At 41.0% G+C, this 17704-nt stretch overlaps 1 pseudogene; it reads left to right on the plus strand.

Moving 5' to 3' along the window:
- The window catches only part of LOC107295948, a 60306-nt pseudogene that overhangs the window by 14377 nt on the left and 28225 nt on the right, over positions 1-17704 (plus strand).

A 17704-nucleotide genomic window follows, 5' to 3' on the forward strand; every position in this document is an offset into this window, starting at 1 on the left:
CAGTGCCGGCTGGCGACCCCAAGGGGGAGGGCCTTCTCTGTGGGAGCACCCACCCTCTGGAACGAACTGCCCCCAGAGATCAGGGTGATCCCTGATCTCCCTTCCTTCCGCCGCGCCCTCAAGACATGGTTGTTCCAGCTTGCGGGACTGGCCTAAGGGATTTTAAAGGGGTTTTAATTACTTTTAATTAGATCACAGTCAAATATTTCGTTTTAATTAATTTTAACAGGGGTTTTGTATTTTTTGTATTTTAATTGATTGTTAGCCGCCCTGAGTCCGAAAGGAGAAGGGCGGGATATAAATGTAATTAAATAAATGAATAAATAAATAAATAAATAAACTCATACAAACTCATTGAAGCTGTGGCAGGACAGTATGATATTAAGAGGTGAAGCCTACCTTTATGATAGTAAGTGAAATGATGATATAAGATCATTTAAATTAGAGACTGCGGATTCTGAGATAGATCAGTTATCTCATGTTCATTCATTCATTCATTCATTCATTCATTCTATTTTAATGCCACCCATCTCCCTTATAACGCAATGTTTAGGAAGAACAAGTGGGGCACTTCTATGTAAAGAGTTTGCATCCATTTGACCTAAAAAAAATTTGAACCAAGAGCAGCCATTTTCAAGAGCTCAGCCAGATTTCTGATTCGGCTGTAGTGTATTTAAAACTGTAGCTAATTTTTGTTTGTTTGTTCAGAAACAAGCTTTCTGAAGCTTGCGTATAGATTTTTTTTTCCTGCCATCTTCAAGAAATTTGGCCCCAAGACCTTTCAGTTCAGCCACACTAGCAGGTCTTAGCAAGAGAAATAGTAACTCAATGAACGTGCAGTTCTTTTCCATAGAAACTGCTTAGAATTAGTTTGCATATGAGCAGACAAATACACACAGCAGGAAATAAAAATTTATTATTTCTCTGATATATTATTTCCCTGATATGTTGAGAGGGTGAATGAGAGAGAAAGGAGAGAGAGAGAGAGAGAGAGAGAGAGAGAGAGAGAGAGAGAGACAGACAGACAGACAGACAGACAGACAGACAGACTATGCCATTACTCCTTAAACTCAGGGTTGCAAGGTCAACACAGACTCACAGGTCTTTTTCAAAATACTTTTGGGAGATTGGGGAAGGGAATGATGGTGGTTCTAGATGTCTTATTTCCACAAAGGTAGGAACAAAAGAATGGATCTCAACCTTGAAAGCCTCTTTGTTTACCTTGGCCATTTTCTTCTACTTCAACTACAAAAACACAGTCAGCATTTGCAGCTAACTAATAACACAGTAAAATTGAAGACGTTCCTGTGGGCTTTGCATTTTCTGCCCAGAAAGTCAGTATTAAGTCAGATGTAGCTACATCTGGTAGACTTAACAGTAGTATGGGTATTGTTTATATGTTTATTGATACAAGGAAGCCACATTTTTTTTTCATATTAAACAGCACACACAAATCTAATCCACCATCACCTCCTTCCTGTCCCTACTGCTGCATGTTTTAATCCATATTTGTTCGTGATGAGACTGGGCAAGTGATAGCTTGGCAGGAGTATCTCTTCTCATGACTCTCGCTACTCCTTCCCCCAAAGTCTGCAGGCAAGTGCCTGGTTGCTGGGCACTTGTGTCATGTTTATGGCTCTAAATAGGACTCTGAATGATTGGCATAGCATCCCATACAAATGCACATGTGTTCAGGAGCAGGAATGGCTGTGGATGTTAGCTATTTTTAAATGGTTGTCGAAGTGTTTGGTGAGAAGATTATTGCAACAGCGAGAGCTGCAGTAGTTCAGAGGACTGGCTAGCTGGAGGGGAATGTGGGCTGGCACATGGTGACCTGAGCATGGTTGTTGTGTTTTCAAATATCGCATATCCAGTTTCAGCATGGTTTGAATGAATTGGATAGTAGAACCCGTGTCAAGCAGAAATGACTTTAGATCATTGTTTCCCAAACACAACAACTTCCAAAAACTCTCAGCTTTTATATAGAATACAAGTAACAGAGTTGGAGGGGAACTTGGAGGTCTTCTAGTCCAATCCCCTGCACAAGGGTGAGACACTATACCAGATGGGACAGTGGCTGTCCCATCTCTTCTTAAAAACCTCCAGTGATGGAGCACCCACAACTTCTGGAGGCAAGCTGTTCCACTGATTAATTGTTCTAACTGTAAGGACATTTCTTCTTAATTCTAGATTGGTTTTCTCCTTGAGTTAGTTTCCATCCATTGCTTCTTTGTCCTGCCTTCAGGTGCTTTGGAGAATAGGTTGTCCCTCTCTTTTCTGCGACAGCTCCTCATATATTGGAAGAATGCTTTCATCTCACCCCTAGTCCTTCTCTTCATTAGACTAGACCAGGGGTACCAAACTGGTGGCCCATGGGCCAGATGGGTCGCATGCAGGCCACGCCCACCCCAGCTCAGCAAAGGCAAAAAAACATCGCGATACATCACGTGACACGATCGAGTTTGACACCTGTTGACTAGACCATTCATTGTAAGGTTTAGTTCCCTTTGTTGCTCTTCCCTGCACTATTTTGATGGCTGGGCTGGCTGGGGAATTCCAGGAGTCTATACATCTGAAAGTTGCCATGTGTGAAATAGTAACGTGAGACAGTTCTGATGAAATCCAATGCTTGTGTGCCTATGTGTGCACTAGCATGCAATAAAGAAATAAATCAGTGGCCTATTTGATTAAAGGGTCAAAATAAACATAGCCTGTTCTTGTGTATTCACTAGAAGCAAGTTTTGTTTCTGGGGAAAAAAAGAGGTTTTGCGTCAGTTCAGTTCAGTACATGGTTTAGGGAGAATTCTATTGCATGTGCGCATGATTTGAAAAAGCTGCTTTTGATGCAAGGAGGCTGCGCTTGCATTTCCTTCTCTCTCAGTCAGAAACCTGTGCTAAGGCCTCTCATTTCCTTTCTGGAGCTTTTCATCTGGCTCTGATATACTTGTGAGCTCATCCTCCTCGCTCTTGAGTTTGTACCAATTCTGAGAAGAATGTTTAGATTTTTCCAGCCTTCTTTCTAAATTTGGAGCATCCATTGACACTCATTATTTGGAAAGAATGTGGCACAGCAGTAATTGATGAGAGATCTCTTCCTTACTTCCAGCTCTTCTGCAAGCACATTGCCTCTGACAGATCTGGCCTGAATCCCAGACCGCTTGCAGCCCTGCAGGGCTGTAGCAGGCCTGTGTCGTTCACAGCCATATCATGCATGCCCATTTTCTTTCCACTCTATTTCTATAAGCTTGGCAAGTCAGCTTATTTTTTTTTCTCTTGTGAGATACAGAAATGTGTGTGTGTGTGTGTGTGTGTGTGTGAGAGAGAGAGAGAGAGAGAGAGACAGAGAGAGACAGAGAGAGACAGAGAGACAGAGACAGAGAGAGACAGAGAGAGAGGCAGAGAGGCAGAGAGAAACAGAAAATAAAAAACACCCAGGAAGGGTTGTTACATTCAGCTGTGGAGAAATACTGTCATACTCATCTGACAAGTCAGGAGCTAATATTTGTGTCAAGCCATTTAACGTTTTCATTTGTTTATGCTGGTTTGCTTAATGGTTCCTGGAAATGAAGCAAAACAGGGCTCCAGTATACCTACTGTATGTGTGTAAAAGAAATGGTTGAAGTGGTTACCTCAGAGTTTTTAGTTTATTTGAACATCCAGAATGAGGCCATTGATGTTTTTGTTTGGAGTCTATTATGAGAGCTGCATAGCAGTGGGCATGAGAGGAGAATATAGATTAGAAAGTGAACGGTAAGTATTGAATCTGAGCCTACCTGCCTGATTCATTCGTGAGACAAGATGCTGCCGTCCCTTGATCTCTGTATTGATTTCCAGTTGAGTTTTGGTGGCTGATGAAATTAGATGTGGATGATTAAGTGATTTGGGGAGAATATAACCCTGTTCAATATTACGGGACAATGCTATGTAAAGGAGTGGAATGTTTTGCAGAGGCACAAATATTTGAGACCTTCTGTTCTTGAAGATACTTTAGAACAAGGATGTCAAACTTGCCACGTCACGTCTGAATCTAGCTTATCCAATGGACAGTTTTTGCCATTTTTCAGCAAGAAAATGTCACAAAATGTGATGGGATGATGCAATCTGTCATAAATGCAAACCGGTTGGCAAGGGCTTGAAATGCAGTCGACCATGGATTGTAAGTAACTTTTTTCAAGTCCATCATAACTTCAAGCAGTCTTTAAATGACTGGTTGTAAGTCAAGGATTATCTATAATTTCTGCTGGCATAGTTTAGCTCAGAGGTCCCCAACCTTTTGGGCACCAGGGACCGGTTCCATGGAGAAAGGTTTTTCCATGGACCAGAGAGTGTGTGGTTTTGTGTGCTGCCTGCATCTCACGGATGGGGCTTTGCTTGTTTGTGCAGACTGGTTGCTGGCATGCTGCGGACCGGGACCAGTCCACGGACTGGGGGTTGGGGACCCTGGGTTTAGCTGTCTAGAAATGTGTGATTTACTGCAACTAAAGTGATTGTTTCCTAAACCCGTTTTCTCTTATTACATTGAGATTGAATCAAACAATGACAAGTAAAATATGAGAATGAAGAATGAAAATAATTCGGTTAACTATTCCTGAAATTAATAAAAATATCAGTTAACAGTTGGATAATATTTTTTATCTTTTATATCAAAGTCTTGTGGCATTTTTAAGACTAACAATTCTAGTATAAACTTTTGTGGACTAATATACTTATTTGGGAGGCTTTGTGTATAATGGCGTGTATTAAGCTGCTTCAAGATGCTTTTTGTTCCATTTATTTTAGAAACAAGTTAGTTTGATATCAACAGCATTGCATATGATTATAAGTGGGCTGTAAAATTCTGTGTGACCACTAGATAGCAACAAAATATACTCCATTTACTACATAAAAATAACAAGTACTTGTTTAATTAATAGTACTATGAATAACAATAATAAATAGAATGACTGGCAAAAGAAAAGAAAGATAGTACCGGTAGTAATTGGTGCCTTGAATGCAATCCCAGAATCATTGGAACACCACATGAACACCATCGGCATTGACAAATTCACCATCAGTCAATTGCAAAAGGCAGTTTTACTTGGAACAACTTACTTCCTGTGAAGATACCTTAATATTATTGACCCATATCTGCCTATCCTTGGGAAGGACTCAATAGGTGGACAAAAATGTGCAATCCAGTGTGAACATCTGGCTGACTGTGTAATGAACCATAGCACCAGCAGCCAAAACAGCAAGAATGGATAGTCCCATTGACCCTGGGGGGGTTGATATTAACCATTGGAAAACCCTGGTTTAGAGCATCAGCTATTTTGCCATGATAGTTCTGACAACCATTCATGCATGGAAAGGAAACCTCTTGAAAATCATTTGAAAATCAAGAAAACCAATGACTCTCAGTATTCCAGATATGCCCACTAATCCAAATACCTTGAGGAGCTTTAGTCTTTAGACTTTCCCAAACTGTGAGGTATATCTCCCTTGGGGAGGTGCAGAAAAGAGTCCAAAGGTGTGCGTGAAGAACCTTTTAATTACATTGTTACAATGCATTTACCTTTCCCAAAACTTCATTGTGTAGTTTTCATTATTCATTTTCCTGTGTGGATTTTTAGGGGAGGTGTGTACATTAAGATTACACTAAAGGGAGGTGTGATGGCAAAAAAAAAAAAAAAATTTGGAACCCCTGGTCTAGAACAAGTTCTAGAATTTCCATGGAAACCCTACTAGAATTTGGGACAAATGGATTTTTAAGTAAGTACATAGGCGAGAATAAGGTATATAGCTTACTTTATTACTTTTTAGCCTTGTTCCTTAATATGTACCACAAATTGAATATAAGATATTCTGCAGAAGCACCATAGGTGCTGCTTCAGCTGGATGTTTGACATTGTTTCCACTCCACCATCTCTCACAAAGCACTTTGCAGCCATCCTACAATTACATTGATGCCCTAACACTGGGGACCTTCAGGGGGCAATAGCAATAGCACTTAGACTTATATACCGCTTCATAGTGCTTTTACAGCCCTCTCTAACTGCTCCCAACAATCTGGGTCCTCATTTTACCAACTTCAGAAGGATGGGAGGCTGAGTCAACTTGAATCAGGCAGTACTTATCTCCAGCTGATCAGTGAGTATCAAAAATGGTTTTCCCTTCAGCGTCATGCTACTCTGAGTTCTGAAACAATAAAAGTCTTTACCCTCATTCCAAATGAAAGTGCTCATATCCATGCATAAACCTTTTCAGTATGTATTACATACCTTTATTCACCATTTGTGAGACAAATGTGAGCAGAAGCACCGTTCCTTTGTTGTATTGAAACAATTCTTGCCAGCTGTGATAATGTAAGATCAGCATCCATTCAACCTATCTTTCCCTCCCCCCCCCCTCAATGTTTCTGTCCATTGTCACATGCTGCTGTGGTGACTGAAGCTGGGGAAAGATAGGCATCATTTAGAAATGCTAATAAAACATGCTGAAGGAGATGGGAGGGGAGGCCTATAAAATACACTATATCAGTGGTGGCGAACCTATGGCACGCGTGCCAGAGGTGGCACTCAGAGCCCTCTCTGTGGGCACGCACGCCATGCCCCAGAGATGGCAACTGTCCCTCTTCAACCAGCCGCCCGCTAACTCGCAGAGGTCCCACGTGACCGGATGCATCCCGGCACGGCTGGTTTCCCTCGGGGGGTAGCGTAGGGAGGACCGGAACATACGAGAGGACAAGGGCCCATGTTGGGTGACGTAGCGGAGGAGTCGACAGCCGGTCGGCAGGTCGAGTCTCCACCGAAGAGACTTGACGACCGCCGCCCGACGCCTCGGGGTCTCACACGGCTAGTTCCCCGGTCGTCCGACACCGACGACTGCCTGTGACAGCGGGGGGGTGTGCTCACTGGCCTCTGTGTGCGGGGGCCGATAGTATCAGGCAGCAGCCGCCCCGGCCCCTGCCTCGCCTTGCCCTGCGACAATGGCACCCCCGCCTTGCCTCGCCTCACCCCGCAGGACGAGCCTCCTGCCCACCACCCCACCTGCCAGAGAGCCTCTGGATCTCCCCCAACCCTGCCCGGCCCCCTCAGGCGTCCCCACGAGCAACACCTTGGCCACACCCACACAGTCTGCCATGACCACCACAGCCACGCCCACCCAGTGGGCCAAGCCCACCTGGCACCCGGCGATAAGTAAGTGGGTTTTGGGTTGCAGTTTGGGCACTCGGTCTCTAAAAGGTTCGCCATCACTGCACTATATGATACAATTCACTATGGCTTGTTCAGGAAATCATTGAGAAAAGGAGATAGCCATGAAACAACTCCTACAATGTAAGCAGCAGCTCCAACTGTCAGTGAGTAATTTTAAGGGTTGGCTTATCCTTTCCTAGTCTGATAGGAAACCAAGACTATACCAGCTTGAATGATTAGCCCCCAAATTACATGTAATTCTGGGAATAGTGTTACAGTATTCACTAACAATGCCAGCTTCACTTCAGTAGCATCATATTGCAATATTGCCTTTACAATAGAAGACTTTGCCATTGAGTGTAGGGAGCTACAAATGATAATTTATTTATGCAGATAAAGGCTTACTTGTTTCCTTTCTTGGAAATTACATACAAGTGAGCTCAGGAGAGTGGGGCACCCTGGAATTGAATGCACTTGTATAGATTTGTCTACTCAGAGAGCCAGCCCTGAGAACAGCCAGTTCTTTTATTAAAGGCTATTAGCTGAAGTTCTTTCCATTCAATATTTATTTGTTTCATTTGTCTGAATTGCAAGTTTTGAATTGTGTTTTGGAAAATTGCCTGCTTGCACTGTCCAGTGGTCTGAAGTCATGCTAATATCCATGGAAGCTTCTGCAAATACTTTGGGCCACTCCTTTTTTTTAAAAAAAAAAAAACCCACACACAGACAAAGGTCATCTGTTTGGTCAGATTAGAATATTGTGTCTCAGCTTTTATTTTAATAAGTGATACATATTTGAAGAAAACTGGTTTCTGTCCAAGGTGAAGAAGCGATTTAAGATTTTGAGTATCAAGTTAATAGCCATAATAGGCTCTGTCTGTTCTGAAAATTTCAGAGGGAAACAGTTGGCTAGAACTTATTTTGTCTTATTTAGGGCATATTTCAGCAGGTCAGCTCTTCAACTTTCTTAGAAATCTGGACTGAGTTAGAGAGTGAAATGTAATATGTCTCCAAGGTGAACATGCTTTAGTAGAATGCCAGTGACTTTGCAATTAACCTTAAGATTCTTCATTTTATAAATTAAAAGATTGATCGATTATGCGCCATCAAGTTCTTTCGATTCCTAGCGACCCACAGATAGATTTTCTCCATGACAAACTGTCCCTAACCTGTTCTTCTGAATGTAGTCATCATTGCCACTGTAACTCGGTCTATCCACCTTGAGGCAGGTAGTTCTCTTCTTCTCTTTCCTTCTTTTTCCTTTCCCAGCATTAGAATTTTTTTCCAGAGTCCTCTTTAGATAATGTGTCTAAAATAGGATAACCTGAGCCTGATTATTAATGCTTTGGGTGAAAACTGTGGGTTAATTTGTTCAGTTACCCATCAATTTGCTTACTTGGCTGTCCATGTTATTCTCAGGAGTCCTCTCCAACACATAGTGCAAAGGCGTCAACATTTAATCCTGCTTTTCATTTCCATAGAATGTCTCAGGGAATACCAGGATTTATACAATTTTTTGTCTCCATCTTCTCTCTCTCTCTCTCTCTCTCTCTCTCTCTCTCTCTCTCTCTCTCTCTCTCTCTCTCTCTCTCTNCCCCCCATCGCATCCCTCCTGGCCTTGTATGCTCTCCTGTTCCCGGGTACAACCCACTGCATCGCCTCCTCAGCTGTCGGCCAGCCGTCCAGCTCAGAGGTGGCTTCTCTGAACTGCTGGCGGCGGGCTGCGGAGCCCCAGAGTGTGCCGATCAAGGGGCCAGCAGGCTGTGGCTGCTGACGGACACTGTCGCCCCCCCCTGTGCTCACTGGCCTCTGTGTGCGGGGGCCGATAGTGTCAGGCAGCAGCCGCCCCGGCCCCTGCCTCGCCTTGCCCTGCGACAATGGCACCCCCACCTTGCCTCGCCTCACCCCGCAGGACGAGCCTCCTGCCCACCACCCCACCTGCCAGAGAGCCTCTGGATCTCCCCCAACCCTGCCCGGCCCCCTCAGGCGTCCCTCCCCACGAGCAACACCTTGGCCACACCCACACAGTCTGCCATGACTACCACAGCCATGCCCACCCAGTGGGCCAAGCCCACCTGGCACCCAGCGATAAGTAAGTGGGTTTTGGGTTGCAGTTTGGGCACTTGGTCTCTAAAAGGTTCGCCATCACTGCACTATATGATACAATTCACTATGGCTTGTTCAGGAAATCATTGAGAAAAGGAGATAGCCATGAAACAACTCCTACAATGTAAGCAGCAGCTCCAACTGTCAGTGAGTAATTTTAAGGGTTGGCTTATCCTTTCCTAGTCTGATAGGAAACCAAGACTATACCAGCTTGAATGATTAGCCCCCAAATTACATGTAATTCTGGGAATAGTGTTACAGTATTCACTAACAATGCCAGCTTCACTTCAGTAGCATCATATTGCAATATTGCCTTTACAATAGAAGACTTTGCCATTGAGTGTAGGGAGCTACAAATGATAATTTATTTATGCAGATAAAGGCTTACTTGTTTCCTTTCTTGGAAATTACATACAAGTGAGCTCAGGAGAGGTGGGGCACCCTGGAATTGAATGCACTTGTATAGATTTGTCTACTCAGAGAGCCAGCCCTGAGAACAGCCAGTTCTTTTATTAAAGGCTATTAGCTGAAGTTCTTTCCATTCAATATTTATTTGTTTCATTTGTCTGAATTGCAAGTTTTGAATTGTGTTTTGGAAAATTGCCTGCTTGCACTGTCCAGTGGTCTGAAGTCATGCTAATATCCATGGAAGCTTCTGCAAATACTTTGGGCCACTCCTTTTAAAAAAAAAAAAAAACCACACACAGACAAAGGTCATCTGTTTGGTCAGATTAGAATATTGTGTCTCAGCTTTTATTTTAATAAGTGATACATATTTGAAGAAAACTGGTTTCTGTCCAAGGTGAAGAAGCGATTCAAGATTTTGAGTATCAAGTTAATAGCCATAATAGGCTCTGTCTGTTCTGAAAATTTCAGAGGGAAACAGTTGGCTAGAACTTATTTTGTCTTATTTAGGGCATATTTCAGCAGGTCAGCTCTTCAACTTTCTTAGAAATCTGGACTGAGTTAGAGTGAAATGTAATATGTCTCCAAGGTGAACATGCTTTAGTAGAATGCCAGTGACTTTGCAATTAACCTTAAGATTTTTCATTTTATAAATTAAAAGATTGATCGATTATGCGCCATCAAGTCCTTTCGATTCCTAGCGACCCACAGATAGATTTTCTTCATGACAAACTGTCCCTAACCTGTTCTTTTGAATGTAGTCATCATTGCCACTGTAACTCGGTCTATCCACCTTGAGGCAGGTAGTTATCTTCTTCTCTTTCCTTCTTTTTCCTTTCCCAGCATTAGAGTTTTTTCCAGAGTCCTCTTTAGATAATGTGTCTAAAATAGGATAACCTGAGCCTGATTATTAATACTTTGGGTGAAAACGGTGGGTTAATTTGTTCAGTTACCCATCAATTTGCTTACTTGGCTGTCCATGTTATTCTCAGGAGTCCTCTCCAACACATAGTGCAAAGGTGTCAACATTTAATCCTGCTTTTCATTTCCATAGAATGTCTCAGGGAATACCAGGATTTATACAATTTTTTGTCTCCATCTTCTCTCTCTCTCTCTCTCCCTCCTTACCTCCCTTCCTCCCTCTCTCTCTCTCTCTCTCTCTGCCCATTCCTCTTACCTTCTTTTTTTTTCAAGCAGCTTTGAGAGAAGGACGACTATGTGCAGAATTACACCTTCTTTTTCCTTCTTTCCTTTCTTTTCTTGGATCTTCAGGCTGAGACCTACCAAGAAGACAGACACATGTTTTCTTGCTGGCACATTTTAACCCTGTTGCCCATTTGAGTTAGAACTTGTAAAGGACAGAAAGTCTGAGGAAGGATGGCTGGCTATGTTTGCTGGCAGGACTTGGAACCTCGTTCAGAGTGGCTGGCCATTAAGATGTAGTTACAAGCCAAAATTGTAGATGTTTCTGTGTGCTCCCTTCAGGAAAAACAGGCCAGGTCACGTGGTTGGTGAATTGTATTCCAGGCTTGCATTCTGGCATTGGGTTTGGTAATGCTATCATCAGAAAACTTGTTTTCCTGATTCTATAATTATTCTTTGGAATGCACTGCCGCCCACTTTCTTCTCTTACAGCTTTTGTAATAATTGGATCAAGAACGAAAAAACGAGGAAAGGAGAAGTGGAGGAATACTCCACAGAACTGAAAACACAGAAAGCTTTTTTTTTTTTAAAGAAATGATGTCACTCTGTAGTTGATTTCTGAAAGACAAAAGGGAATTTAGGGAATAATAACGTAAGAAATTATGCTCTGGTTGACAAAGCTGACATGTTGTCCCCTAAGAAAAAAAGAAGTATTGTTTCAAGAAAGGAAATAGTAACTTTGCCATACAATAGGTATTACATTCCTAACCAGAATGGCTTCATATCCCATCATCTCCACCTACCATAACTACAAGATTTGCAAAGCAGATTTTTTTAGGGGAAACAGCTGTAGATCTGTAAGTGCTAGCTCTAGCATCAGAAGCTTTTTTACGCATATGGAGTGGCTTTTCATCAAAGGCCTCAGTGATAATATCTACATGGAATTTGGGGATCATTTTGAAAATAGTATCAGAAATCAGTTCTCATCAATAGAATGGAAACAGGTTTGCTTTATTTCTCCAGGTTAAAACTTTCTGTAGTGATTGCATTGATCCTCTTAAAAATGTTCTTTTTCTGAGTTTCATAGTAGGGCTGTGGCATGACATATTGATTCATAGGTGAAGCTGATGAATTTGGGAGTACAAGGGACGGCATCTTGGGCTTTCATAAACTCCCACTGTTTAAATAGTGACTTTGTTTTCCTGGTTAGAAGGGGGAGGGGTTGCCTGTTTTTCTCCACAGCTGACAATAATCAACCCCACATTTGTTACAATAACAAGCCTCATTAGAACACTGATTCTAATCATGGAGTGAGGAGGTAGGATGATTTCATCTGGAATGATGTCACTGTTAAGGAAAAACACTGAACTACCATTAAACAGTTCAACCTTGGATACTCGTCCTTGTAAATATTTGGATTTAAAGAGACAAAGCATCCTATCTGGTCCATTTAATCCTGGACAGGTTATTATTATTATTTTTTTGCAGAGCTTGGAATCACTGATTTATAAATGGAACTAGAAAGCATCAAAGCTCTGCTTAATAAATACTTAGAAATCTGCGGGAAGGGAAAGGTGGGTTTGGCTAATGCCTTTCTCATGGAAGAATAAGACTATTAACCATAAAAGCTAATCGGGCCGTTTTGGCCACCTGTCACCTGGAGGACTCACCCTACAGTTTGTATAAATTACAAAACCAACAATACCTGGAAAATATAGGCTCTTGGTATGAGGCTTGACTTTTGTCCTTTGAAAACTTGGTTTCCTTGATCAGAAGAGTTGCCTGTAGTATTTTACACTGATTAGTGCTTATTTTCTAGGGTGTTTTCCATCTGCTGGTAATAAAATTATTTCTTTAAATTTAATTTAATTAAGTAATTAAAAATATTTTTTTAAATGTGTGGGCATGGGCAAGGGAGGGGGTGCAAGGGGGGTGCTGTGGCGTGCAGGCAGGAGGTGCTGCAGGCAGGCATGCAGCACAGAGTACAACTTGTGACCTTCCCTGCTAACTTCCCCATTGTGTGGAAGGTTTGCAAATGATGATTGTGTTAGTGCGAGATCCAGCAACTGACTTACGTGCAAGCCGGTTGCCAGATTGCAATTGTGTGATTGCAGGAATGCTAGGATGGCCAGAACTTCGAGGATCAATCATAATTACCATTCATTCAATGCTGGCACAACTTAAAGTAGTCATTAACCAAGGACTACCTGTCCTTTGTCACTTTACTTACTCCCATGATGTCAAATTACTATCACGATGTCAATGGACATGGAACTTTGTCACTCGGAATTCTGTATATAGCTAAATACTGAAGCTATATAGTACAACTTTCCAGGTGATCCCTCATCTAATTTAATCTGTGTTTCTGCACTGGTGCATGTACCAATCGGTTCTTTTTGCTTCTTCACCTGTTAATTTAATTAATTTGTTTTTGTAGCTTGGCTGGTCAAGTACATGTTTTGGCAGACTGAAGGGAGAGATCTTGTCCTCCTTGTTTTAAAAATGTGCTGAAGAATCTCTGTGTTTAAGTACATGCTGCCCAGAACAGAGACTACTAGTGGGATTATTTTCTTACTTCCAGGCAGTCTCATTATATTCTAGGGTCATAAAGATAGTGCTGGTCCATGGTAACTGTTTTCTGTGGGTGCCTATGACATGTATTGGATTTATAAAATATACCCACTAACCCAGGAGATCCCTGAAATGGGATAAGAGGAACTAGGTTGCAAAATATGGGCAACCACTGGACAGCAACACACATTGAGGGGGGGGGAAATAGCTTGGTTACCATCTAGTAGTAGTTCAAGTTTTTTACAGACCTGATTTGGTAGCATTACCCTTTACTGTTTGGCTGTTTAAATATTGTGCCATTTGGTCTAGTTCTTGGGGTTGAAGTCCACGAGTCATAAAAGGGCCAAGTTTGAAGACCCCTGTTCTAAACACATTAGACCAGAAACCTTTGTACTGTATGTTTCTACAATGATAAAATGGAGCTACCTACTGAACTTTATGGGGGAATAGTAAGAAGCAAATATAAAACAATTTAGAGATGTGGCATTGCTACTAATGGAATATGAACTAGTGAATTTACTTTATTCCCTGTGTTTGGTATAATATTTGCCAGAGACCATGTGTAAACTATTTTTCTTAGAAAGGAGTTGAACAGAATATTTCTCAATGAGTATCAATGAGAAGAACCTGATATTGAATGGGTTATATATATATTGTATGAAAGTTGTAAACTTGACTCACAAACCCAATAACTTAAATCATACAACATACCAAGCAAAAACTGAAGAAATGGCCTTAGCTTAATGTCAGACCTTTTCACCATACTATTTTTGTGAATCCCATAGGCATAAAAAGAAAGAAATTCTGTAGGAGAATGGGGGTGTAGAGTTCCCTCTATCTGTTTTAGAAGTCATGAATGCAGAAAATAGGATTTTTCAATACTTTGCTTTCGTTTCAAAAAGTGTCAGCAACTTATTAAAACAGATGTGTCTGTTTTCAGGACCCTTGTTTGAATGATTCACCAACAGGTGCTGGGTTTGTGCTCTTGTACATGCCAAAGCACCTTTTAGGAAACTAATCCTAAGCCATTATGCATTCCTAGTAGAAGAAAAGCAAGAGGCAATTCAGAAAAATAGAAAAGAGGCCTTAAAGGACAAACCATTAAGTCATGCAGACTAGTGATGTCTATACTAGTTTTCACCAATTCAGTGTCCACCATGTATTTTCTACTTACCTCATCATCCTGGCTCAGGAATCATGCTGTATGCCTTCTGTATATGTGTATATATGTATGCATGCTTGGGGGATTTTGATCTATAATATAGGTAATAGGCTAGGAAGATTGGACTATACAGATTTTCCAGGTCCTTCCTATCTTATCTAGACATGTGGTGCTTTGTATTCTCTATCACTAAACTCCAGCCTTATATATATAGCATTTTAAAATTCTCCAGTGTGATATGTTACAATTATGTCCTTTGTCCATAATGAAAAGGAGTTGCAAACTCAACACATCTGGAGACCAGAAAAGCACATCCAAAGCAATTATTAACTGCACAATTTGAAGAAAGAGTTTATCATTTGCTTCACAGAGATGCCAGCATGTCTGAATCTGGGTCTCTATGCAAAATATGTTCAGTAATACCGAATTTCTGACTAGGGCTAGTACTGACAGTTGGATATAGACCCCAGGACTTTTAATACATTGTTAACTTTATATACAGTAAGGTGCTATGATATATTTTCTATCTTTGGAATAAATCCCTTTTTGTATTTATATCACAAATATGGACAGTTTTTCTTCTCACACATAATAGAAAAACTACAATTATTTAGTGGATTATAATTGTAATTTTTTTCATATACAAATACTGGATGTATGAATTGCTGATAGTAATTAACAATTCAGTCTTTTTAAGTATACTACTGTACTTTGATACAGAAAGCAGCAGCTGATGTGGAAAGGGGTAGTTAGGTCCATATTCATTAGCTGAGAGAAAACAAAATGGTTCCTTCTCAGTCCTTTTGTTTGTACGCCAAACAAAAATCTCATGGACTCTCACATTAAATATTACTTATTATATTTCTGAACTGCCCAATTTTGTCCAGTTCTTTGAATGCTGCCCTATTTGCTTAGTAATATAATATACAAAATACAATGCATAAAAAACCATTATAGAAAACAGCACAGGGATTAAGATAAAATTAATGTCAGAAATATGAATTATTATTTAGTGTATATTATTATTTAGAGTATATTTAGCAGGGGGAAGGGGATGGTTCTGCACGAGTGGCGCCCTAGTGCGTGTGTGCCACTCGTGCAAATGGAGCATGCCTGCTACTTGCGCAAGGGGGGATGCACGCGCATGCGCACAGTCACCCACTGCTTTGGGCGGCTCGGTTTTGAATACCTCATGGACTGGTAGTGGCCTGCAGGTTGGGGACCCCTGACATATGGCAAACAATGTCAGGGAAATCTACACAATGCAGTCCTGACAGTCTAGATTTCTAGTTCATTCTGTTTGGCAATTGTGCATCTATTCTTGGTGCACAGCGGAGCGAATTAGCTTTACAACAATTAACTAGTGGCACTTGGGTTGCTGGGTTTTCCAGATTCCTCCACCAGTCTCACCTTGCCTTGGTTCATGTCACAATTTCTTGCGTCCCGCCAAGTCCAGCGCTGGCTTCTGCTCTCCACACACATGAACACCAGCTAGGTTTTTCCCCTCCACAGTGGTACCCTATATTTCAGGGGTCTTCAAACTTGGCCCTTTTATGACTTGTAGATTTCAATTCCCAGAATTCCTCAGCCAGCGTGCTGAGGAATTCTGGGAGTTGAAGTCCACAAGTCATAAAAGAGCCAAGTTTGAAGACCCCTGCTATATTGCATTCTTTTGAACTGCTAGATGACTACAATAGACTACAGTGCTGTGAAGTTTTAACAGAATGCAAAAAGTTGTTTAAATACATAGAGTATATAGGTAGACCTCAACTTAAGATCACAATGGAGACCTACCTATTGTGGTTGCAAGTCATGATATTTGTAAAGTGAATCATCACAGGACCACAAATTCATCACAAACGATTTTACAACCTTTTTTTTCCCCCTGTGGCAGTCATTAAGCAAATTCATTGTTCACTATGGGATGTTTTTGCTGAAAACTCAAAGTAAGCATCAGGTTTTGGCAAAAACGTAAATTGTAAATTATGCTGCAAACTTCCATAAATGTAGGCCAGTTGCCAAGTGCCCAAAATGTCATCACATGACCAGGAGACAGCTGTCAGAACTTCAGAACTCGGTCATAAATACCCTTTGGTGGAGGGGTGTGTGTGTCCATCATAACTTTTTAAATCATCACAAGTTCAGAACTTCCTGTAAGCATCAGGACAGAAAGCATTATAATTTAAGTGCCAGGCAGGATTACAGAATATCATCTTACAGTGTCTAGAAAGCAAACCATTTCTGCAACCATGTCTGCTCTTAGGAACCTTAAGCACCCAAGATTAGATTGTCTTCAGCCCTGCCAGATTTCCAAAATATTTAAAGACCTGGATAAATCTCCAGATATGGGTGTTGGGAAGTTTGCTAGGTTGGTTTTTACCTTGGTGGTCATTAAAGATTTTATTTTCTGTTGTTACTTTGTATAGTGTTTTTATCCATTTATAACTGCCCATAGTGACTGTGGTGAGATGGGTGATTATATTAATTGATTTAAAAAAATAGTATAATAAGAATGCTGTTCCAAAAATGTGGCACAACAACTTAAAAGATTTTTTTCCTGATGGCTTCTTACCTTGCTTGATTTAGTAAGCATGTTTCAGATAAAGATACCGGCTGATAAATGCATCAGTTCATTACTTATAGAAAAATTTGGGCCCTAGATTAAATTAAGAGTAGAAGGGCTTCAAATATCCAAATTTCAATCTTGAGAAATCAGGAATTAGTGATAAAAGCCATTTTGTATTCTCAGATACATACTAAGACTTTGTTTAGCTTTTTGTGCTGGGATGGCTTTGCATGTTGGACCCTTCGTAAGTTCATGTATTAAGAATTGACCTTGATCTTTCAGGTCAGATTCAGATTGTGGAAGTATGTTTCCTCTGATACACCTGATGAGTTTCTGTTTAAGGCAGATGATTTGCAGTATATCAGATATGAATTTTTATGCAGAATGTGTTGTTTCAGAAGTTTCAGAATAATAGACTCTCAATCAATAAAAATGTGTCCGTATATAGAGTTCAGTTGATAATACTAAATGTAGGTAACATACTTCTAAATGCATCTTTAAATGTGCATTTAAGGAAAGTCATATTGACCAACCAGTCAATTTGAATGGGGCTCACAAATGAACCAGAGGGGAGTGAAT

This window comes from Protobothrops mucrosquamatus, unplaced genomic scaffold, assembly GCF_001527695.2.
Source record: "Protobothrops mucrosquamatus isolate PMUCROS unplaced genomic scaffold, P.Mucros_1.0 scaffold2583, whole genome shotgun sequence".
NCBI lineage: Eukaryota > Metazoa > Chordata > Lepidosauria > Squamata > Viperidae > Protobothrops > Protobothrops mucrosquamatus.